Here is a 23925-nt window from a genome sequence, read left to right as displayed (position 1 = left end):
TCAAACTAGGATAACCTGTTGGTCCCATCAAAATTAACCTATGCAGATCATTATGATTAATAAGAACATGACTGGGAAAAGTAAGTGATCAAGGGCACAACTTGCCTTAAATGAGCTCCTGCTCAGCTACTTCTACTTGCTGAACCCCGGAATCCTTTGTAGCTTGCTCGTCTACTCGCATCAACACAATACATACATAGTATAGCATAAATTAACATCACATCAAACAGATAAATAAAATATACAATAAAAATCTACACATTAAAATAAGATCATAGGAACAGGAATAATTAATTTTGAAGTTATGGATTGCAAGTTATGAATTTCCTACGGTTTAATGTGCCTGAGATAGGATTAAATGACAAATTAATTTTCTTACTGTTTTCATGTTAAAACAGAGACTCTAGGTGATAGACATTAATATTACAAAATTTTAGAAACTAGAATGGGTCAATTTGGAGTTAATATGAATTTTCTACAAATTAAACAAGTTCTATCACTTATTTATATATTAAAAATCAATTTATGTGATTATTTTCCTATTTCCATTACTCTCTGGATTGGGCGCCAAAATCTAAAAAGTGCAGGGACCCACTCGTAAGTTTCCAGAGACTCAGACCACAGTGACTACGAATTGCGGGTTGTTTTCTGTAAACAATAGGGGTTCTTTAGCAAAATGACTAGGGCGAAGGGGTATGGCCAGATACTGGCCGTCCGATCAGAAATAGACGCGCGAGATTAGATCACCAGCGCGATGAAGCGGTATGCAGTCTCGACCGTTGGATCAACGGTGATCGGCCCGAATCTAAAATAGCTACTAAGGGCACACAACCGACCGATTAAATTCATCGGTTGCGATTTAATGAACACAGGGATAAGCGTCGATCGTCCGATCCCGATCAGACGGTGCTCAACTGTCACCCGAAGGGGTAAGCTGGATTCTAATCATAGTCGTCTGCTAGCGATCCAACGGTCCACGTGCTCCTCCCTAAACACTGTTGCTCGGGCGGCAGCACCCTCGTCGCGGCGGTGGGCACGCCGGCGAGCATGCAATCCGGCCTCCCCACTACCCCAAGTCCAAAATTAACCGGCGCTAGACCCCAAGGATAACATGGCGACTCGGGTGTAGGGCGGATTACCTCGGTTGAGTCACGAGGAGCTGCTGGCCATGACACGAAGCGGGTCGGCGGAGGCGCTGTCGCAATGATGAGGAATTCCGATGGCGTAGGCGACAATCCCCGAGTGATGTGGCCACAGACACTTCTCCCAGGGTCTGGAGGAGCTCTTGGGGACAAATCCGAGGACCCGGGTACGGCCAGTCGAATTTTCCCCGGCGGCAGAGCGGTCCCTCTCGGTTCCCTCCCTTTCACGTGGCGGCGTCTGTACTCTGCGCGACGCGGTCTGGGCGGATGGAGTTGATAGGTCTCGAGGGGGGGTTTGGGACCGAGTAATTTATAGCTAGAGCCAAGTTCGCGATGGGAGTTTGGCCGGAATCGCGCGAAGTCTACGGCGGCGGATTTGCCGCGGTTCTGTTGGGATCCGAAGGGGGACGTTGAAGCTGACAAGGTGGGGTCCATGCGTCGGTGTATGTCGGCGTTTTGACCCCGGGGGGTCCCTGGACCGACGAGTAAATTTGTCGTTGCGCGTCCCAACCCAGATGGGTTGGCGCGAGATGGAACACAAGGAGGGAAACGCGGCTCGTGTTATCCAGCGCCCAGGGGGGTGTGCTCGTAGTAGGGGTTACAAGCATTCGCGCGAGAGAGAGAGAGAGTGAGCCTGTTCGTCAGCTCGTCCTCCCGTGCGACCCTCTTGCATGAAGGCCCTGGACCTCCCTTTTGTAGATGCAAGGAGAGGGTCCAGGTGTACAGTGGGGGGCATAGCTATGCGCTAACGTGTTTGGCAGAGAGGTGTATGAGTCCTGTGTACATGCCAACGTGGCTGTCGGAGGGGTGCTAGAGCCCTGTGTACGTGGTAACGTGGCCGTCGGAGAAGTGCCTGAGCCCCGTAGAAGCACAACTGTCGGTGCTGCTGGGATCTTGCTGACGTCTCCTTGCTTCCGTAGGGGGCTGAGAACCACCGTCGTCATGGGCGCACGCGGGGAGCCATCATTACTTGTTACCGGGGCGAGCCAGATGGGACGCCGGTCTTGTTCCCCCGTAGCCTGAGCTAGCTAGGGGTAGGGTAATGATGTATCCCCCGTGGCGTGGTCGGTTCGAGCCCAAGGTAGGGCGAGGCAGAGACTTCTTCCGAGGCCGAGGTTGAGGCCGAGAACTGGGGTCGGGCGAGGCGGAGACCACCTTCTGAGGCCGAGGTTGAGGCCGAGCCCTGGGGTCGGGCGAGGCGGAGACCTCCTTCCAAGGCCGAGGTTGAGGCCGAGCCCTAGGGTCGGGCGAGGCGGAGACCTCCTTCCGAGGCCGAGGCCTAAGGTCGGGCGAGGCAGAGCTTCCTGTTGCGCCTGAGGCTGAACTTGGCTGTTGTCAGCCTCACCCTGGCGGGTGGCACAGCAGTCGGAGCGAGGCGAGCGGCGCTGTTTTCCTGTCAGGTCGGTCAGTGAAAGGGTGAAGTGACTGCGGTCACTTCGACCTTGCCAACTGAAGCACCCGTGTCAGGATAAGGTGTCAAGTGATCCTCGCATTGAATGCGCCTGCGATACAGTCGGTTGGTGAGGCGATTTGGCCAAGGTTGCTTCACAATGAAGCCTGCCCGAGCTGGGCTTCGGGCGAATTGAGGGTGCGCCTGTTGCTTGAGGAGGCCCTCAGACGAGATGTGAATTCGTCCGGGACTACTGTTCCCGCCCGAGGCCGGGCTCGGGCGAGGCGAGATCGCGTCCCTTGGTAGACGAGGCCTTGACCTGAACCGCGCCCATCAGTCTTTGCGGTTTGTGCTGATAGTGGTTACCAACCGTGTTTAGGAGTGTTGGGGGTACCCCTATTTACGGTACCCGACAGTAGCCCCCAAACCTCAAAGGGAGTGTTGGTACTCGCTTGGAGGCTTTTCCGCACTTTTTTGCGAGGGGACCGGCCTTCCTCGGTTACACTTTGTTCCGGTGGGTGCGCGTGAGCGCACCCGCTGGGTGTAGCCCCCGAGGCCTTGGAGGAGTGGTTTGACTCCTCTAAGGTCTTAATGCTTTTTGTGATGCCTTGGCCGGCCTGGTTGTTCCCTCATGCGACCTGATTGTAGCCCGGGTGCATGGTCAGGTTCCGAGTTTTTAGGCTGGTTTGTTGACGCTGTCAATGGTTTGGCCATAGCCGGGTTTGCGAGAGCAGCCCCCGAGCCTCTGCACGGAGCGAGAGGACGATCAAGGACTGTCTCGACTTTTATTATACGCCCCTTCGTCGCCTTTTCACAAGGAGGAAGGGGGGAAAGCGCCATGTTGCCCTTGGAGGGCGCCGAACATGGTGTCTCCAGTGAGTTGCTAACGGGTGATCCGAGTGGACGCCCGTGCCCCGTTCGATAAGGGTCGGCTAGTGGCCCAGAGTCGCGCTCCAAAAGTACCTGTAGGTGATTTTCCGGACCCGGACCCGTTCGATAGGGTCCGAGGGCTCGATGCCTCCCTCTGGTGGGATTCTGTTAAAAAATCGCTCCTGCTGGTCTCAGAAATGTCCTAGGGTACCTCGGGAGAGTAGCCCGAGCCTCGACCATGTAACGAACGTACCTAGAGTCATCCCTCGCTCTACGTGCTCTGGGGCGGCTGTCGAACCCTTTCGAGGGGCCAGCCTTCGAACCCCTGATCAGTAGTGGGCGCAGAGCCCGAGTGCTCTGGGGCGGTTGTCGAACCCTTCCGAGGGGCCAGCCTTCGAACCCCTGATCAGTAATGAGCTTGAAGCCCGAGTGCTCTGGGGTGGCTGTTGAACCCTTCCGAGGGACCAGCCTTCGAACCCCTGATTAGTAGGAGGGCTCGGGGCCCACTTCCTTCGCGGAGAAGAATCCCTTTCGAAATATCCCCTTTCCCGGTCCCTGTAGCAAGAGAGAGAAAGGGGAAGAGGAAAAGGATATGAATTTAAATGGTGTGGCGCACCTTTTTTGATGCGGTCATCATGACAGAGGTGAAACGACGCCCGCTTTGCCTGCCAAAGGCGTCGCTTGCCCTGCCGAGGAGTTAATGCGACGAGACGGGCGATTCGCGGGGCGGCCGCGTGCACGAGTCGTTCTAGGAACGGAACACGGGCGCGCCGTCTTCACGTCATGGGAGAGGGCTCCCTTGCCGCTCCAGGAGGGGACATGAGCTTGCAGGCGATTTGACCGCTGCTTCCGCTCGTCTGATGCCGCCATTACTGCCGGTCCACTTTTGGCCATATCGACCGCCGCGCCTCCTCCCGTGGCTGACTGACCCATGATCGTTGTGCTCGATTGGCACTGTTGGGCCATGCGCAGGGTTGCCTCGAGTCGCAGCACCGGTCCGCAGTCGAGAAGGCGCGGTATTGGCGCAAGTGGCGGTGCGGTTTCTTGCACGTAGTAACCGGCACGCCGGTTACATGACGTGTGGTCCTGGGCCTCCATGCTGGATGCGACGAAGCCGAAGGGGTGCGCCCCCGCGGTGCGGTTGCACGCCACCTGCATGGCGGTCCGCCCTTTTGACCGCTGGTTTCAGCGAGGATGGAGGAGTGCTTGTAACCGCGGGGCGGTTGGATGCTCCGCGTACGGCGGTTTGGCTTCTTCCGTTTTGGGTTAGCTTGCACGACGCGCGGGGCCCAGCCCCCGTGTCGTAGGGGGAGGACCCTGGAGCACGTCAGTGAAGACTTTGTCCGTGACGCCTGAGGATGCGAGTGGGGAGAGCCGCCTTTAAAAAGGGATCGATCCCCCGGGCGGTAGCCATGCCTTCACACTCCCCTCATGCATCGCGCCCTTCCACCTTCCGAGCCCCCGGATGGGGAGCACCCATGTTGCCTTCGTCTTGCTGCCGTTGGAGGAGCGTGACCTCGCGGGGGTTGGCACCCTTCAGCCATCGCTCGGCTTCAAGGATTTTCATCATGCAGCCCGGCTACATTCCCTCACCAATGGTCATCCAGGATGATGACCACCAGTTTGATGGTGAGGGAGAAGCAAGCCGGGCTGCGGCCTCTGCCCCGCCCTCAGCTTCAAGGATCTTCATCATCCTTGCTGTGGCGGAGGGCGAGCTGAGCCGGGGTTCTACCTCCCGCATGGGCCGGCAGGCCACCTCTTCCTTCAGCATTCAGGGGAGAGGGTGCTACCCGGCCTTGCGGAGGGGGCGAACTTCGACAACACGGGACCGGTCGGCCGCAAGCGTCGTCAGCTCCAGCGTGCCTGGCTCGCTGGCTCAGCTGGCTCTGTCGTGGCCTCCGACGCTGCCTCCTGCCGCTTGATCCGGGCGTGGCCGTCCGTCCACCGCATAGGCGACTGTTGCGTCGTGCGCACCAGGGGATCGTCCAAGACGCCGTACGCCGCATGGGCAGTGTTCGTGTTCTTCGATTGTCTTGTCCTCACTCCGGCCCGACGCCTCCGCGCGGAGGTCGGTGCCTGCCCGTCCGCGAGGACTTGAGTGGGGATCTGCCGGTGCAGGCTGGGGCGACCGCCATTCGTTGGCGTAGCGCTAGCGCGCAGGTGGCCGCTGTCGTCGGTGCTGATGTGGTGGTCGCCAGAGGAGGTTTCTCCGCCGATGAGACTGTCAGCGTCACCCGGGGTCAGACCTCTGGCTCTTTGGCTTTGATAGCTTGTCCTTGCCCCTCGAGTGGGGACGTGGACGAGGGCCTTTCCACAGCAGCGTCTGCCCTGAGGTCATCGCTGCTGCTGTTTAGCCGCCCGAAGCGGAGGTCGTTGTCGCTGCTGGTGCAGTGGTCACCGGCGAGCCACCTGGAGTTTGTTGTCCCGCAGGCCCTCTGGTGTGGAGGTTGTTCATACCCACGGGAGTGGAACCGGAGTTCCGTTTGTAATGGCAACCTGAGTATGGGTGTTTGTTCATTGTGGCTATCGAGGCCTGAACATCTAGGTATTAGAGTGTAATACCGTGTTTCTTCCTCATTTCGAGCACTAGGACTTGCCTGTCGGCTAGCTGAACCGCTTAACCGAGTGTGAGTTGCCCTACGCGGAAGGTGACGAGTGAGGTATCCGTATCCCGGAGGCGTAGGAGTTCCTCGGCTCGGTCGGCCTTGCCACTCAAGGCCTCTCTTGCTCAGTTTTAGAACCTTCGGCTGCTCTGCAATGAGCTGGAGCCGGAGGCAGCGGTGTCGGTGTGGACAGAGGCAGAGTCGGCTCAAAAAGAGGCTTCGTCGGCCCAGGAGCAGGTGGCTTCCCAGGCTGAGGAGGTGCAACAGCGGCGGCTGGAGCTTGTCCAGGTCATCCGCGAGTGGGACCAACCTCGGAGTCATGCTGCCGAGGCCGTGAGCCGGGCTGAGGTCCTCGGGGGACAGCTGGCTGAGGCTACGGAGCGGCCAGCCGAGGCGTCCCCTCGGGCCGGAACCCTTGCACAGACCCTGGCTGCGATGGCCCAAGCGCGGTGTTGGCGTCCTCCTTCGAGGTGGAGATCCTTCCGCTCGTGTCGCCGTCCGAGGCCGGGCTAGATTCCGCCGAAGGTGGAAACGACGCCGAGGGTGGTGCTGCTCCCTCTGTCGATGTCTGATCCTGTAGGAATAGTTTGTCTGCAGTATGTGTATGTTTTTTGCGGCCACCGAGGCCTGAAACATCTTATTGTCGTGTTATAAAGTTGTGTTTCCTTTCCTCTTGTTTCGAGTATCAGGACTTGTTTGTCGGTAGCAGAATCGCTTATCCGAGCGAGAGTTACTTTTCGTGGAAGGTGATGAGTGAGGTATCTGTATCCCGGAGGCATAGGAGTCCCTCGGCTCGGTCGGCCTTGCTGCTTGCGTGCACTCTTACTCGTTCGTAGGATTTTGTTATCGATATAGTCGAGAAGGCACGAAAATCGTCCTGGCAGAAAAGTTTTCGAGCGTTAGGACTTGTTCGGTAACAGAATCGCTTATCCGAGCGTGAGTTACTTATCGCGGAAGGTGATGTGTGAGGTATCCATATCCCGGAGGCGTAGGAGTCCCTCGGCTCAGTCGGCCTTGCCGCTTACGTGTACTCTCGTCGTTTTCAGGATCCCGCTATCGAAGAAGTCGAAAAGCGCGAAAGACGTTCTGGCAGAAAGACTTTTTCCGAGGAAAATTTTGACGCAGAGGGGGTTCCCCCCTTCTAGCCCCCGAGGGAGGGTCGGGCTTTGCCGAGGCAAGGCTGACCCTTCCTTGACGGTTAGACTTTATTTATGTATGTAAAGAGAACGAGGTATATGAACGACTTGAAACATCTTAAGGGTAGAAGCGACATAGCTGTTGGATGTTCCAAGCATTGCTGTAGACCTCGCCTTGATCGTTGGTCAGCTTGTATGTTCTGGGCTTCAAAATCTTGGCAACGATGAACGGCTCTTCCTAGGGAGGAGTAAGCTTGTGGCGCCCTCGGGCGTCTTGGTGCAGCCGAAGTACTAGGTCTCCCACCTGGAAGCCTCAGGGCCGAACCCCTCGGGCGTGGTAGCGTCGCAGAGACTGCTGATACCGCGCCGAGTGCAGTAAGGCCACGTCCCAAGCCTCTTACAGCTGGTCCAGTGAGTCTTCTCAGCTGGTCTGGTTGCTTCGGTCGTCGTACGCCTTTGTCCTCGAGGAACCGTATTCTAAGTCTGTGGGTAAGATAGCCTCGGCCCCATAGACTAGAAAGAACGGTGAGAAACCCGTGGCTCGGCTCGGCATCGTCCTCAGACTCCAGACTACCGAGTGTAGCTCCTTCATCCACCGCTTGCCGAACTTGTTGAGGTCATTGTAGATCCTCGGTTTAAGTCCCTGCAGAATCATACCGTTGGCACGCTCCACCTGCCCATTCGTCATGGGGTGAGCTACGGCGGCCCAGTCCACACGGATGTGGTGGTCTTTGCAGAATTCCAAGAACTTCTTCCCAGTGAACTGCGTGCCATTGTCGGTGATAATGGAGTTCGAGACCCCAAAATGATGTTCGTGAAGAACGCCACCGCCTGCTCGGACCTGATGCTGGTTAGGGGTCGGACCTTGATCCACTTGGAGAATTTGTCGATGGCGACCAGCAGGTGCGAGAAGCCCCCAGGTGCCTTCTGCAAGGGACCGACGAGGTCCAGACCCCACACAGCGAACGACCAGGTGATGGGTATTGTCTGCAGGGCCTGAGCGGGCAGGTGCGTCTGTCTCGCGTAGAATTGACACCCTTGGTAGGAGCGTACAATCCTAGTGGCGTCGGCCACAGCGGCCGGCCAGTAGAAGCCTTGTCGGAAGGCGTTCCCCACGAGAGCTCGAGGTGCTGCATGGTGATCGCAAGCCCCCGAGTGTATTTCTTGCAATAGCTCCTGTCCTTCAGCGACGGATATGCATCGTTGGAGAATGCCTGAGGGGCTGTGGTGGTAGATCTCCTTTTCATCACCCAGTAAGACGAATGACTTGGCGCGTCGCGCCAGTCGCCGAGCTTCGGCCTTGTCGAGGGGTAGCTCTCCTCGGAGGAGATATTCCAGGTACGGGGTCTGCCAATTTCGATTTGGCGCAACCCCATTCCGCTCTCCCTCGACGCGCAGGGCCTCACCCTCGGCGGTCGAGGATACCTCGGGCTGGGCCGAGGCCTCCTCGGGCTCGGGCGTGTCGTCGGTCTTGACGGAGGGTTGATGTATGTCTCTGGAGAAGACGTCCGGGGGAACAGTTGTCTGCCCCGAGGCTATTTTAGCTAGCTCATCCGCAGTCTTTTTGTACCGTCGAGCGATATGGTTGAGTTCCAGCCCGTAGAACTTGTCTTCCAGGCGCCGAACTTCATCGTAGTAGGCCTCCATCTTCCGGTCGCAGCTGTGGGAGTTCTTCATGACTTGGTCAATGACAAGCTGTGAGTCGCCATGAGCGTCGAGGCGCCGAACCCCTAGCTCGATGGTGATGCGCAACCCGTTAACCAGAGCCTCGTACTCGGCCACGTTGTTTGACGCCGGGAAATGGAGGCGCAGCACGTAGCGGAGATGTTTACCAAGCGGTGAGATGAAGAGCAGGCCAGCACCTGCTCCCATTTTCATCAGCGACCCATCGAAGTACATGGTCCAAAGTTCCGGTTGGATCGGAGCTGTTGGCAATTGGGTGTCGACCCATTCAGCCACGAAGTCCGCCAAGACTTGGGACTTTATGGCCTTCCAAGGAGCGAACGAGATTGTCTCGCCCATGAGTTCCACTGCCCACTTTGCTATCCTACCCGAGGCCTCTCGGCACTGGATGATCTCCCACAGGGGGAAGGATGACACCACAGTCACCGGATGAGACTCGAAGTAGTGTCGCAACTTTCACCGCGTCAGAATTACTGCGTACAGTAGCTTCTGATTTTGCGGGTAGCGGATCTTGGTCTCGGATAGCACTTCACTGATGAAGTAGAACGGCCTCTGGACGAGCAGTGTATGCCCTTCTTCTCGTCTCTCGACTACGATCGCGACGCTAACCACCTGATTGGTTGCGGCTACGTAGATCAAGAGGGCTTCTCCTGCAGCAAGGGGCACCAAGATGGGCGCGTTCGTAAGGAGCGCCTTTAAGTTTCTGAGGGCTTCCTCGGCCTCGAGGGTCCAAGTGAAGCGCTCGGCCTTCCTTAAGAGGCGGTACAAGGGTAGGCCTTTTTCGCCAAGGCGCGAGATGAAGTGGCTCAGAGCTGCAAGGCATCCCATGACCCTTTGTACTCCTTTCAAATCTTTGATGGGCCCCATGTTGGTGATGGCCGCGATTTTCTCCAGGTTGGCCTCGATGCCCCGCTCGGAGACGATGAACCCCAGGAGCATGCCTCGGGGGACTCTGAAGACACACACTACAAGAAACTGATAAATATTCGTGGGTTTAGTTAAGAACGTGGGTACCGACGTTCTTACATGAGTTAAGTTCATGGGTTTTGTTAAGAACGTGGGTACCGATGTTCTTAGTTTAAAGTCGTGCGCCATGGTCAAAACCGTCGAACTTAACATATTATGAACGTGGGTACCTACGTTCTTAAATTAAGTTCGTAGGCCAACTCAACACCGTCGAACTTAAAAAAAAACCTAGATCCCTACCCCGCGCCGCCGCGAGTATATCTCTCACAGCTCACTCGTTTCCCGCAGCCGATGAGGAAAGGAGAGAGAGAGGCGGCGAGGATGGGGCGGAAGCGGAAGGAGCTGCTGTCGTCGGCTCCATGGAGGACGGGGGAGGCGGCGGAGGACGAGGACACGACAAGGATGAGCCGAGAGGGGAAGGTCGGCGTCACCAGCAACCCCGCCAGGACCTCGACCTCACCGTCGGCGACTTCGAGGAGGATGAGATCGACCCCGAGCTGCGCTAGTCCTTCCAGCGAAACAGCAGGGTACCGTATACGCCCGTCCGACCATCGTTTTTTTGGGTTCAATGATTTCCCCTGCTCCTGCTCGACGGATTGTTAGCTTGCTTGTTAGGTCCTCGCCATTTTGGGGGATTGTTACCCTGTCCCTGGAACACGCTGAACACGAAGCAGCAGCCAGAGGCGGAGCCCCCTGCGAACAACGAGCTGCTCACGACGAAGCACGCGAGAGGGGGCGGCGCGTAGGGAGCCCCCACACTGGCAACTCATCCTTGGCTTATCCGAATTGGCGGCCACCCACTGGTTTGGGTGTTGCTGTCGGTCTGCGCCGTCTCCCCTCCCCTGTCGTCGATGTCAGTTCACTGCCTATCTCGAGAGAATCCACCACTCCAGCAGGCAGTGGAAGCTTCCTCTCCTCTAGCGACGCATCCGGACTACTGGTAGTACACCAAAAAGTGCAGCTAGAACAAAGATCCGATCAGACTACTTACTGGTAGCTACGTTTGACTTAAGGCAACGACGACACTAGAAATTAGTCAGAGTAGAAATCCAATTTGCTCGGTGCTTCGACTTCAAGTAGAGACACGAACTGGTTTCCATGAGTTATTCAATGATGCATATGTACTCTGTTAGCTTTGCAGATGGTAAGTAAGTGAGCTGATGCATATGTACTCCGTTAGCTTTGACAGGTCCCATCCTTGCTGGATTGACACAATCATTTCTTGATGCTATTAATAATGGTACCACCGACTTGCTCAAGAGGACTCTTATTCTGGTTATGATAATGTTTACTGATAACTTTTTTATTTTATTACCTGCCTGGTCCCAATGGAAGGCAACTGTTAGGGGAACAATTGGATTCACTGACCATAAAAGAACTTCAGCAACTGGAGCAACAATTGGACAGTTCTTTGAAGCATATTAGATCAAGAAAGGTGAATTAGTTGGGGTCAAATTTGTTGTTCGGTGCACAATTATTTTGGTTATTTACTAACGTCTTAGTCTATTATTATATTATAGCTTTATTTATTTTTTGGCACAGAATCAGCTCATGTTCAATTCAATTTCCGAGCTTCAGAAAAAGGTCAGCTACAATATAGGTTCCCTTGTACGTCGCATTCTGCATATGTTACATGAGTCACTACTCACTAGTGAAAATTATTGTTGCGAGGACACCCAGAATTTGGGGGAATGAGAGCAAAAACATTTCAGTCTCGTTATGGCATAATTATACACATGTTTCATTGAGATTAATGTATTTTCACTGTAGTTTAACAATCGCAATCTGCTGCCACTATCCATCATGCAGCAACAACAAAGCCTTTGTCAGTGGCGAAAGCAGGACAGAAATTTAAGTGGGACCAAACAAAATCGCAAAGCAACTAGACAAGACCGTGAAACTGATCTCTGGTGGATGTGGACGCACTAAACATGGAAATGGCTCACTATGAGTGGCATTTTACCATGAAATAGTGAAAAGGATAATGAGAAAGAAAGCACTCATGTCGAAGTGTTTGAGCAGACTAGTTGTGGTAACTATATCTCGTCTAGCAACAAACCAGTAAAAATCATGAAATGTTGATTGCTGATAAGATTTGTGGTGCACCTTTACAATCAATCATCTTCCTGTGTGCAGGAGAAAGCACTTACAGATCAAAATGGTGCCCTGCAAAAGGTAAAGCTTCCTTTGTCGTTTATGGCATAGTGACAATGTTGGTCTGGAGGTCAGACCCTGGTGCTAATTGTATTTTTTGAAAGCAGCTCATGGAGGCAGATAAGGAGAAAAACAATGCTTTAGTGAACGCACACCCTCGGGAGCAGCAAAACGGAGCATGAACAAGCTCCTCATCACTGTCACAACCAACGGTTCCAGATTCGACGTCTACTCTAAATATTGGGTACCACGCTTCCACTGAATTCATTAGTGCACACAACTAAACTGAAATATTGCACTTCATTTCTAGCAACAAATATTGATGATCAGTAGTAGTTTAGCTGATGATTAACTATAGCAAGATTTGTTAATAAGTGAAGAATTTATGAAGGATATTGGTTAAAGGTAGCCTTGCTTAATGCTACGCATACCTGGAAACAGTTCTCTCAAAAAGGCCTTTGAGGTGATCTTATCATTACTCATTAGCTGCTTTTGAGTCAGCATGCCTTCTTATTATTTTATTTTCACATGGACCATTGATTAATGCATGCCAATTGCTGAAGTAAATTACAAAATATGAGTGAGTAGGCTAACGGTGAAGCACATGAATGCAGGACTACAAAACGAATGCTTTTCTGGAGGCTGACTTGCAATGTTCTAATAAAGTTCAGAACATGGAATCAAAGGTGCGAGCATCATGTTCTCAGCTTGTTTAATGTTTGCAGCAGCTTTCCATTCCTTCCATTGTATTGGCATCTGACTTTTGTTTATTATATTGATTTGAAATTATTTTACTAAGCAATGATGAATCGCCCTTTGAATTAGATGTAGATCACTCCATGTCCCTGCGTTTCAGGGAGAACCTACTTGGGGTCCTACATTGGAATGATATATATGGGCTTTAACTGAGCTTTCTGAACATTACTTTGAGCAATGCATGTGTTTTTTCCGGTGGCTATTGTTGAATGAAAATGTCAATATTTATTTGTTGGTAGAACATAGATAGAGCAATGTGCTTATAAATTTCTTGCTTTCGATGATGATTTGCCTAATTGTGAGGTGTAGACAACTCCAAGTTCCTGCTTGCCAGGGAGAACCTACTTGGGTCCTACATTCAAATGAGTTATATGGGCACTTTCTGAGGTTTAAATGTTTGCCTATGTTATGTTCAGCTCGATCTTATCTTTCACTGTTATATTTGGAAGCTTATGAATCAAATGCGTCCAATTTTTACCTTCACAGTAACCTATGATGAATTGTCCAACATGTGAGGTGTAGGTAACTGCAGCCCTGTATAGTCAGTTTAGGGTCTTGAATGAGTTTCTTCATTCTCCTAAATGATGTGATGATCTCAATAGGAACTATTATTAAAAACAACCATTAGAAGAGCGCTCACACAAATCCAGTGGCTGCAAATTGGCCTTCTTTTTTTGGGACTACTCCACTGCTGCTTGTTTGTTGTGATGCCAACACTTTAGGCTAGGATAGATGTTTATCATGCTTTCCTATATCTTGGTGTACATGTCATTTTGTGATCTTCTTGGAAGCCACATTTTGTGTTTATCATGCTTTCCTATATCTTCGTGTACATGTGATTTAAAGCCAACATTTTGTGATCTTCTTGGAAGCCACATTTTGTGTTTATCATACTTTCCTATATCTTTGTGTACATGTGATTTAATGTCAGTTGTATATTTATGAGAATTTTGGTTTATTTTGTAGGATTCCGGCTCTCATCGAGTGACTCCTCCCCCTCACGTTGACTTTGCGGACAGATGTCTCAATTCTAGTGGTCGAGCTACGAACAACAATCCGATGTCCTGATCGAGAGCAATGGAGCTAATATTTGAACTTGTGTGTTTGAACTTGTGAACTATGGATGTGAACTTGTGTGAATTTGTGAACTTATATATTTGGACTTATGTGAATTTGCGAACTTATATATTTGGACTTGTGTGAATTTGTGATATGAACATATATCAATGTGTTTGAAATCTGTATTGTCTGTGATATATTGTGTTGCATGTGATATTATGTGTGTCTAATTTTTTATTTTTTTATTTTTTATTTTTTTTCTGGAAAAGGTTTAAGAACGTGGGTACCCACATTCTTAAGGTTAAGAACGTGGGTACCCACATTCTTAAGGTTAAGAACGTGGGTACCGTCGAACTTATTGTGCAGTCCGCGCAGACGTCCGCAGGACACATAAGTTCGACGGCCACATGGCCCCGTCGAACTTAAGATTAAGAACGTGGGTGCCGTCGAACTTATGGGAAAAAATTCGACGGCCCCCGTCGAACTTAAAAACGCACGTTCTTAATCTTAAGTTTGACGGTACCCACGTTCTTAACCTTAAGTTCGACGGTACCCACGTTCTTAACCTTAAGTTCGACGGGGCCGTCGAACTTACTTCTCTAAGTTCGTCCAAAAATCGCCGTCGGCTATATTCGTCGGTAAACCCACGTTCTTACGGTAAGTTCGACGGCTTATTACATTAAGTTCGACGGTTTTTCACCCACGTTCTTTAACCAGTTTTTTGTAGTGACACTTCTCGGGATTGAGCTTCACGCTCTTCGCTCTCAGACACTTGAATGTCGTTTCAAGGTCAGAGAGGAGGTCAGAGGCTTTCCTCGTCTTGACAACGATGTCATCGACGTAAGCCTCGACCGTTCGGTCGATGTGCTCTCCGAACACGTGGTTCATGCACCTTTGGTATGTCGCACCTGCATTCCTCAAGCCAAATGGCATAGTAGTATAGCAGTACATGCCAAAAGGTGTGATGAAAGAAGTCGCGAGCTGGTCGGACTCTTTCATCTTGATTTGGTGATAACCTGAATAGGCGTCGAGGAATGACAGGGTTTCGCACCCAGCAGTGGAGTCCACAATTTGATCGATGCGAGGAAGAGGGTAGGGAACCTTCGGACATGCTTTGTTTAGACCAGTGTAGTCTACGCACATCCTCAGTGTAGTCTACGCACATCCTCCACTTCCCACCTTTCTTTTTTACAAGCACAGGGTTAGCTAACCATTCGGGATGGAATACCTCTTTGACGAACCCTGCAGCCATCAGCTTGTGGATCTCCTCGCCTATGGCTCTGCGCTTTTCTTCGTCGAAACGGCGCAGAGGCTGCTTCACAGGTCGGGCACCGGCTCGGATATCCAGTGAGTGCTCGGCGACATCCCTCGGTATGCCGGGCATGTCCGAGGGACTCCATGCAAAAACTTCGGCGTTTGCACGGAGAAAGTCGATGAGCACTCCTTCCTATTTGGGGTTGAGCTCGGAGCCGATCTAGACTTGCTTGCAGACGTCGTTGCTGGGGTCGAGAGGGACGGACTTAACCGCCTCAGCTGGTTCAAAGTTGCCGGCGTGGCGCTTCGCATCAGGCACCTTCTTGGAGAGGCACTCCAGGTCGGTGATGAGGGCCTCGGACTCGGCGAGGGCCTCAGCGTACTCCACACACTCCACGTCGCATTCGTACGCATGTCGGTACGTGGATCCGACGGTGATGACCCCATTGGGGCCCGACATCTTGAGCTTGAGGTACGTGTAGTTGGGTACGGCCATGAACTTGGCGTAGCACGGTCTCCCCAGCACTGCGTGGTAGGTTCCTCGGAACCCGACCACCTCGAAGGTGAGGGTTTCCTTTCGGAAGTTGGAGGGAGTTCCAAAGCAGACGGGCAGGTCGAGTTGTCTAAGAGGCATGACGCGCTTCTCGGGGATGATCCCGTGAAAGGGCGCCGCACCGGCCCAGATCGTGGACAGATCGATCTCCAAGAGCCTGAGGGTCTCGGCGTAGATGATGTTGAGGTTGCTGCCTCCGTCCATGAGGACCTTGGTGAGCCTGGCGTTGCCGATGACGGGGTCGACGACGAGCAGGTACTTTCCTGGGCTAGGCACGCAGTCGGGGTGGTCGCCTTGGACGAAGGTGATGGGCTTGTCGGACCAGTCTAGGTAGACTGGTGCCGCCACCTTTACCGAGCAGACGTCCCGGCGCTCCTGCTTGTAGTGCCGAGCCGAGGCGTTCGCCACTTGCCCATCGTAGATCATGAAGCAGCTGTGGACCTCGGGGAACTCCTCTTCCTTGTTGCCCTCTTTCTTGTCGTTGTCATGGCCTTTGCCACCTTCCGCCGGGGGCCTGGCCTTATGGAAGTAGCGCCGAAGCATGAGGCATTCCTCAAGGGTGTGCTTGACGGGACCCTGGTGATAGGGGCACGACTCATTGAGCATCTTGTCGAATAGGTTGGCCCCTCTGGGAGGCTTCCGAGGGTTCCTGTGCTCGGTGGCAGCGACAAGATCTGTGTCGGCGGCGTCGCGCTTCACTTGCGACTTCTTTTTCGCCTTCTTCTTCGCGCCACGCTGGGCGGACACCTCGGGGACGTCTTCCTGCTGGCGTCCCTGAGGCTGCTTGTCCTTCCGGAAGATGGCTTCGACCACCTCCTGACCGGAGGCGAACTTGGTGGCGATGTCCATCAACTCGCTTGCCTTGGTGGGGGTCTTGCGGCCCAGTTTGCTCACCAGGTCGCAGCAAGTGGTACCGACGAGGAACGCCCCAATGACATCCGAGTCGGTGATGTTGGGCAACTCGGTGCGCTGCTTCGAAAACTGCCGGATGTACTCTTGCAAGGATTCCCTTGGGCTGCTGGCGGCAGCTTTGGAGATCCCAGGAGTTCCCAGGGCGCACGTATGTGCCCTGGAAGTTCCCAACGAAGGCCTTGACTAGGTCGTCCCAGTTGGAGATCTGCGCAGGAGGCAGATGCTCCAGCCAGGCTCGGGCGGCGTTGGAGAGTAACAGGGGGAGGTTGCGAATGATGAGGTTGTCGTCGTCTGTTCCACCCAGCTGGCAGGCCAGACGGTAGTTCGCAAGCCATAACTCCGACCTTGTTTCCCCCGAGTACTTGGTGATGGTAGTCGGGGTTCGGAACCGGGTTGGGAACGGCGCCTGTTGTATGGCCCGGCTGAAGGCTTGCGAACCTGGTGGTTCGGGCGAGGGGCTCCGATCCTCCTCGTTGTCGTAGCGTCCCCCACGCCTGGGGTGGTAGCCTCGGCGCACCTTCTCGTCGAGGCGGGCTCGACAGTCGCGGCGGTGGTGCTCGTTGCCGAGGCGACCCGGGGCTGCAGGCGTTGCATCCCGCGTGCGCCCGGTGTGGTCCGAGGCCTCCCGCATGAATCGGGAAGTCGTTGCGCGATGCTCCGGGGGGGCACCCTTGCCTTCGGGAGGCAGAGCTTTTGGCCCGTCGGACCGCGGCATCCTCCAGGAGATTCTTGAGTTCTCCCTGGATACGTCGCCCCTCGGTGGTGGATGGCTCCGGCATCGCTCGGAGTAGTATTGCCGCTGCAGCCAGATTCTGGCCGACTCCGCTAAAGGCCAGGGCAGCCTTGCCCTACCATCGTCAGCGATACGGCGCTGGACGTCCTGGGCCTGATGACGCATTTCTCTAGTGAGTGCTCGGCCTGCCCACTCCTGCTCGATGTTTTGCCGGAGCTGCACAAGTTGCCCTGCTTCCTCGTCGAGCTTGGCCTGCATCTCGCGGATTTGCTCGAGATGTGTGTCCTGACCCCCCGCAGGGACTGGGACCACAACTAGCTCCCCGCAGGATGTCAATGCGAGGCGCAGGCCCAGGGGGATCGTCATCCTCCGACATACCAAGGTGGTTGCCTTCGTCGTGACCCCCGAGATCGACGTGGAAACATTCGCGACTTGGGCCACAACCCTCGTCGTCAAGGCTGTGGCCATCATCGGAGCAATCAGAGAGGTAGTAGTCACATGCGGTCATGAAGTATCGCATGGCACTGAGATTACCGAGCCCGGAGAAATCCCAACCAGAGTCGGGCTCGTCTTCTTCCTCGGAACCCGGGGGCCCGTAGGTTGAGACGGTCGTTAGTCAGTCACAGGTTGACCACATATGGTACCCCGGAAGGTTAGGATATGCCTTTACGAAAGTGCTCACCGAAGCGGGGTCGCTTGGCGGATCGAAGCTGAATCTAAAAGGCACAGGGTGGAAAACGGACGGTACCTCTCGATCGATGGACGGTGACGAGGTCGCGTCGGGGACGGACTGCACCGTTATCTCAGGTACGAGGCTAACGCCCAGCAAGTCCCTCGCGAGTGTGCTGGCGTCATTTGTCCGCTTGGGGTTGGCATGTTGCGGGGAAACGACACTCGTCGTCGTCTCAGGCGCGAGGACAACGCCCGACATGTCCCCCACTGGGGTGCCAGCGTCGTCGACTCGCTCGACAGCTGACGAGATGCCGCCTCCTTCCTGGCCACGGTTGCCCCGTCTCCTCCTCCTGTGGCGAGGAGGGTGGCGGGACAAACCCGGATGCTGCTCTTCTGCCATGGGGGGAAGACGTCGTCGAGTCCGCTGCCGCCGGGCGAGCTGACGGCCGTCGTTGATGCTGTCGCGCTGCGAGGGGAGGAGTACCATGTCGTAGCTGCCGTCGAGGGACATGAACTCGAGACTCCCGAAGCGGAGCAGCGTCCCGGGCTGAAGAGGATGCTGGAGACTACCCATCTGGAACTCAACAGGAAGTTGTTCGTTAACACGCAGCAGGCCCCTACCTGGCGCGCCAACTGTCGGTGTTTCGACCCTGGGGGGTCCCTGGACCGACGAGTAAATTTATCGCTGCGCTTCCCAGCCCAGATGGGTTGGCGCGAGATGGAACACAAGGGGGAAAAACGCGGCTCGTGTTATCCCGCGCCCAGGGGGGTGTGCTCGTAGTAGGGGTTACAAGCGTTCACGAGAGAGAGAGAGAGAGAGTGAGTCTGTTCGTCAGCTCGTCCTCCCGCGCGACCCTCTCGCATGAAGGCCCTGGACCTCCCTTTTATAGATGCAAGGAGAGGGTCCAGGTGTACAATGGGGGCGGAGCTATGCGCTAACGTGTCTGGCAGAGAGGTGCTTGAGTCCTGTGTACATGCCAACGTGGCTGTCAAAGGGGTGCTAGAGCCCTGTGTACGCGGTAACGTGGCCGTCGGAGAAGTGCTTGAGCCCCGTAGAAGCACAACTGTCGGTGCTGCTGGGATCTTGCTGACGTCTCCTTGCTTCCGTAGGGGGCTGAGAACCACCGTCGTCATGGGCGCACGCGGGGAGCCATCATTACTTGTTACCGGGGCGAGCCAGATGGGACGCCGGTCTTGTTCCCCCATAGCCTGATCTAGCTAGGGGTAGGGTAATGATGTATCCCCTGTGGCGCGGTCGGTCCGAGCCCAAGGTCGGGCGAGGCGGAGACTTCTTCCGAGGCCGAGGTTGAGGCCGAGCCCTAGGGTTGGGCGAGGCAGAGACCACCTTCCGAGGCCGAGGTTGAGGCTGAGCCCTGGGTCAGGCGAGGCGGAGACCTCCTTCTGAGGCCGAGGTTGAGGCTGAGCCCTGGGGTCGGGCGAGGCGGAGACCTCCTTCCGAGGCCGAGGCCTAAGGTCGGGCGAGGCGGAGCTTCCTGTTGCGCCTGAGGCTGAACTTGGCTGTTGTCAGCCTCACCCTGGCGGGTGGCACAGCAGTCGGAGCAGGGCGGGCGGCGCTGTTTTCCTGTCAGGTCGGTCAGTGAAAGGGTGAAGTGACTGCGGTCACTTCGACCTTGCCGACTGAAGCACGTGTGTCAGGATAAGGTGTCAGGCGATCCTCGCATTGAATGCGTCTGCGATACGGTCGATTGGTGAGGTGATTTGGCCAAGGTTGCTTCACAACGAAGCCTACCCGAGCTAGGCTTCAGGCGAGTCGAGGGTGCGCCCGTTGCTTGAGGAGGCCCTCGGGCGAGGCGTGAATTCGTCCGAGACTACTGTTCCTGCCCGAGGCCGGGCTCGAGCGAGGCGAGATCGCGTCCCTTGGTAGACGAGGCCTTGACCTGAACCGTGCCCATCAGTCTTTGCGGTTTGTGCTGATGGTGGTTACCAGCCATGTTTAGGAGTGTTGGGGGTACCCCTAATTACGTTACCCAACAGTGTCTGATCCGTCCAGTTGTGCGGAGGAGCGAAGAGAAGGCTGCGGCTGAAACAGGGCCCCGCCATTTAGTGACGCACGCGTGGGTGAGGTTGTGTTGCGCAAGGGTTTCCTTCAGTGGGCCAGAATGGTGGTGCGAGGCCCATTTAGTTGGGTTTTGTTTTATTCTTTTATTTTTCATTCCTTTTTCTCTATTTTCAAATCCAAATTTGAATTCAAGTTTAAATTCAAACTATATGGCTCATCATTTACACTATATTTGTGCAGTTAAAAGTAATAAGTTTAAGGATATTTATATTATTTAAATTTTTATATCATTCCTCTTCTTCTTATTTTCAAAACCCCATTTTCAAATTTAGGGTTTAATCCAACTTCCTGTAATTATTATCTTATTATCATTAACATTATTATTTTATTTAATGCACAAACATATAAACTCCAACATGATGCATTTTTATCATTTGTTTGAATTAATCTCTAAATTTTGTGTATGCTCTTTTTATGATGCAAATGAGGCACATAAAATTGAGGAGATCTCTCTATTATTCTTTGGATACAACTTTGAGTATTACAAATCCTACCCCCCTTAAAAATAACCTCATCCTCGAGATTTAGGACGATCTAGAGAAAAGGTGGGGAAAATCTATGCGAAGCTCTTCTTCTCTTTCCCAAGTAGCTTCATCTTCACCGTGGTGACTCCATTGCACCTTGCACATCTTTATCACCTTATTTCTTGTAACTCGAGTCAATGTATCAAGAATCTTGATGGGGTACTCAGCATAAGTCAGGTCATCTTGAACATTAAGGTCCTCCATTGGTAACTGCTCTTCAGGTACCCTGAGACATTTCTTTAGCTGAGATACATGAAAGACATCATGAACATCCGCGAGATGATCCGGTAACTCCAATTGATATGCCACCTCTCCCACTCGCTTCAAGATTAAGAAGGGTCCAATAAAGCGAGGGGACAACTTTCCTTTGACTTTAAATCTTCTCATACCCCTGAGTGGTGACACCTTCAAATAGACATAATCACCCTCCTTAAACTCTAGCAGTCTTCTTCGGGTATCAGCATAGCTTTTCTGCCTTGACTGTGCAGTTCTCAAATTCTCCCTTATTTGTTGGACTTGCTCTTCTGCTTCTTGTATAATCTCAGGCCCAAACAACTGCCTTTCGCCAGTTTGATCCCAATACAGTGGAGTCCTGCACTTTCTGCCATATAAAGCCTCAAACGGTGACATCTTTAAACTGGCCTGATAGCTATTATTATAAGAGAACTCCGCATAAGGCAAACTCTTATCCCAACTACCACCATGCTTAAGGGCACAAGCTCTTAACATATCTTCCAGCACTTGATTAGTCCTTTCAGTCTGTCCATCAGTCTGAGGTAGGCCGAACTAAAATTCAACTTCGCATCCATATTCTCATGAAAACTTTTCCAAAATCTAGGGGTAAACTATGATCCACTATCCAAAACGATCTTCTTCGGTACACCGTGTACAGACACAATCTGAGCCATATATAACTCTGCTAGTTGAGAGCCTTTATAAGTAGCCTTGACGGGAATGAAGTGAGCTACTTTAGTCCATCTATCCTCAACCACCCATACAGAATCATATCATTTCGGGATGCGAGGCAATCCAATAATGAAATCCATACCAATTTCTTCCCACCACCATTCGGGTATCTTTAATGGGTATAATAGTCCAGCTGGTCTTTGGTGTTTGGTCTTAACTCTTTGACACCCATCGCACATAGCCACATGTGCAGCCACATCTCTCTACTCTCTTCAGTCCACACCACCAGTACTTCTGCTTCAAATCCTGATACATCTTGGTACTCCCAGGGTGGATAGAATAAACTGAGTCATGTGCCTCCTTCAATATGGTTTCCCGAAGACTATCAATATCGGGAACACAGATCCGATTCTTGAACCATATCGTGCCTTGCTCATCCTCTATGAAATCTAGGCCTCTACCCTCTGTTATTAGATCCTTGATATCCTGGATTTTGGCATCACCAATCTGACCTTTACGAATTTCTTGCTCTAGGGTAGGTTCCAATTCAATAGTAACTCCTTCCGTATGTGTAACAATCCCCAGGTTGAGCCTCTCAAAATCTTTTGCTAATTCTTCGGGTAGCCGGACAACAATAGCGGAATGAACGTGCTCCTTCCAACTCAAGGCATCTGCAACCAAATTTGCCTTGCCTGGGTGGTAATGAATCTCCAAATCATAATCCTTAATAAGCTCCAACCAATGGCGTTGCCTAAGGTTGAGATCCTTCCGAGTGAATATGTACTTCAAACTCTTATGATATTTGTATACTTGGCACTTAGTTCCCATAATGTAGTGTCTCCAAATCTTAAGTGCATGCACAACGGCTGCCAGCTCTAAGTCATGAGTGGGGTAGTTCAATTCATGTTTCCACAACTGACGAGACGCATAGGCGATCACATGTCCTTCTTGCATGAGCACACATCCTAAGCCTTGGCCACATGCATCACAATAGATATCAAATCCCTTCTGTAGATCTGGCATAACCAACACTGGTGGTGACATCAATCTCTTCTTTAATTGATCAAAGCTGTCTTGGCACTTCTCATCCAACTTAAACTCTCTTCCCTTCTCCAGAAGTGAGGTCATAGGCTTAGAATTCTTAGAAAGTCCTTCAATAAATCTCCGATAATATCCTGCAAGTCCCAAGAAACTCTGGACCTCAGTAACTATAGTGGGTATGCTCCACGCCACTATCTCTTTGACTTTAGCAGGATCCACTGATATTCCTCCATTAGAAATGATATGTCCAAGGAATGGCACTTCACCAATCCAAAACTCGCACTTGCTAAACTTGGCGTGAAGTTGATTATCTCGTAGCTTCTGTAGCACCAATCTCAGATGTTCCTCATGATCACTATCACTCTTGGAATAAATAAAAATATCGTCGATGAAAACCACGACGAATCTGTCCAAATACTCTATGAACACCTTATTCATCAAATTCATAAAATGAGCTGGTGCATTAGTTAATCCAAACAACATAACAGTGAACTCATATAATCCATATCGGGTTGAGAAATCCGCCTTGGGAAAATCCGATGGCCTAATCTTTATTTGGTGATAACCCGATCGGAGATCAATATTCGAGAATACCCTTGCACCTCTCATCTGATCAAATAAATCTTTAATGCGGGGTAATGGATACTTGTTCTTCATAGTGACACCATTAAGGGACCTTTAATCCACGCACATCCCTTGCAATCCATCTTTCTTCTATACAAACAAAATCGGTGCTCTCCAAGGTGAAGACTCGGACGAATGTACCCAGCCTCTTGCAACTCCGTTAAGTGCTTCTTGAGTTCTTTTAACTCTTCTACAGACATCCTATATGTCCATTTAGAAATAAGAGCAGTTCCAGGTAAGGGATCAATGACAAACTCAACTTCCCTATATGGTGGCATCCCTGATAACTCCTCTGGAAAGACATCCGGAAAATCCCTAACTGCACGAATGTTGTCACCCACAAACTTCTCATCTACTAAGAATGCTGCTAGTATGATGGTGGTAGTTACTGCAATTTCAACTTCAAATCTTTCTCCTTTGGAACTTGTGAGTTCTACGGTTCCCTTAGCACAGTGTATATACTGCCTTTGCCTTTCTTAACCATGACATACCAAGGATCACGTCTATAGTGCTCTCTTCTAACTCTATAGGGGTAGCCCATCTGGGTTAGAAACACAGGGTATGAAAGGAAGAATTGTAGACAAGGCGAGTAATTACGAGGAATGTTACTGCGGGGGATTTATTAGCTAAGTAGATTAGTGTGTCACCTACTAACGTTAATACATTACCTTATGGTGGTACATGCTAAGATGCCCGTCTATACTATTTCAATCAATCAAAGAAGCAAATCAGGCATTGATCATCAGAACAATCAACCAATATTTTTTAATAGATAAAATAGTTTTAATTGTCTTAGGCCTCCTATCTCTTAAAAAAGATCATAAGTGTAGGATTCCAAGGTGTGAAATCCACCATGTTTTGGAGTAG

At 52.2% G+C, this 23925-nt stretch overlaps 1 long non-coding RNA gene and 2 other non-coding genes across 3 annotated transcripts; all 3 read left to right on the top strand.

Annotated features, from left to right (window-relative positions):
• Positions 1-11606: 11606 nt before the first annotated feature.
• Positions 11607-12182, top strand: LOC103626582 (uncharacterized). The gene is made up of 3 exons (XR_553012.2): positions 11607-11822; positions 11927-11965; positions 12052-12182. It is a non-coding gene; the product is annotated as an uncharacterized lncRNA (long non-coding RNA).
• Positions 12183-12741: 559 nt separating this feature from the next.
• Positions 12742-12856, top strand: LOC111589386 (small nucleolar RNA Z278). The gene has a single exon (XR_004849812.1). It is a non-coding gene; the product is annotated as a small nucleolar RNA Z278 (small nucleolar RNA).
• A 120-nt stretch (positions 12857-12976) lies between these two features.
• On the top strand, positions 12977-13089 carry LOC111589387 (small nucleolar RNA Z278). The gene has a single exon (XR_004849813.1). It is a non-coding gene; the product is annotated as a small nucleolar RNA Z278 (small nucleolar RNA).
• Positions 13090-23925: the final 10836 nt, after the last annotated feature.

This window comes from Zea mays, chromosome 5 (genome assembly GCF_902167145.1).
Source record: "Zea mays cultivar B73 chromosome 5, Zm-B73-REFERENCE-NAM-5.0, whole genome shotgun sequence".
Classification (NCBI taxonomy): Eukaryota; Viridiplantae; Streptophyta; class Magnoliopsida; order Poales; family Poaceae; genus Zea; species Zea mays.
This window is presented reverse-complemented; position numbering and strand designations above follow the sequence as displayed.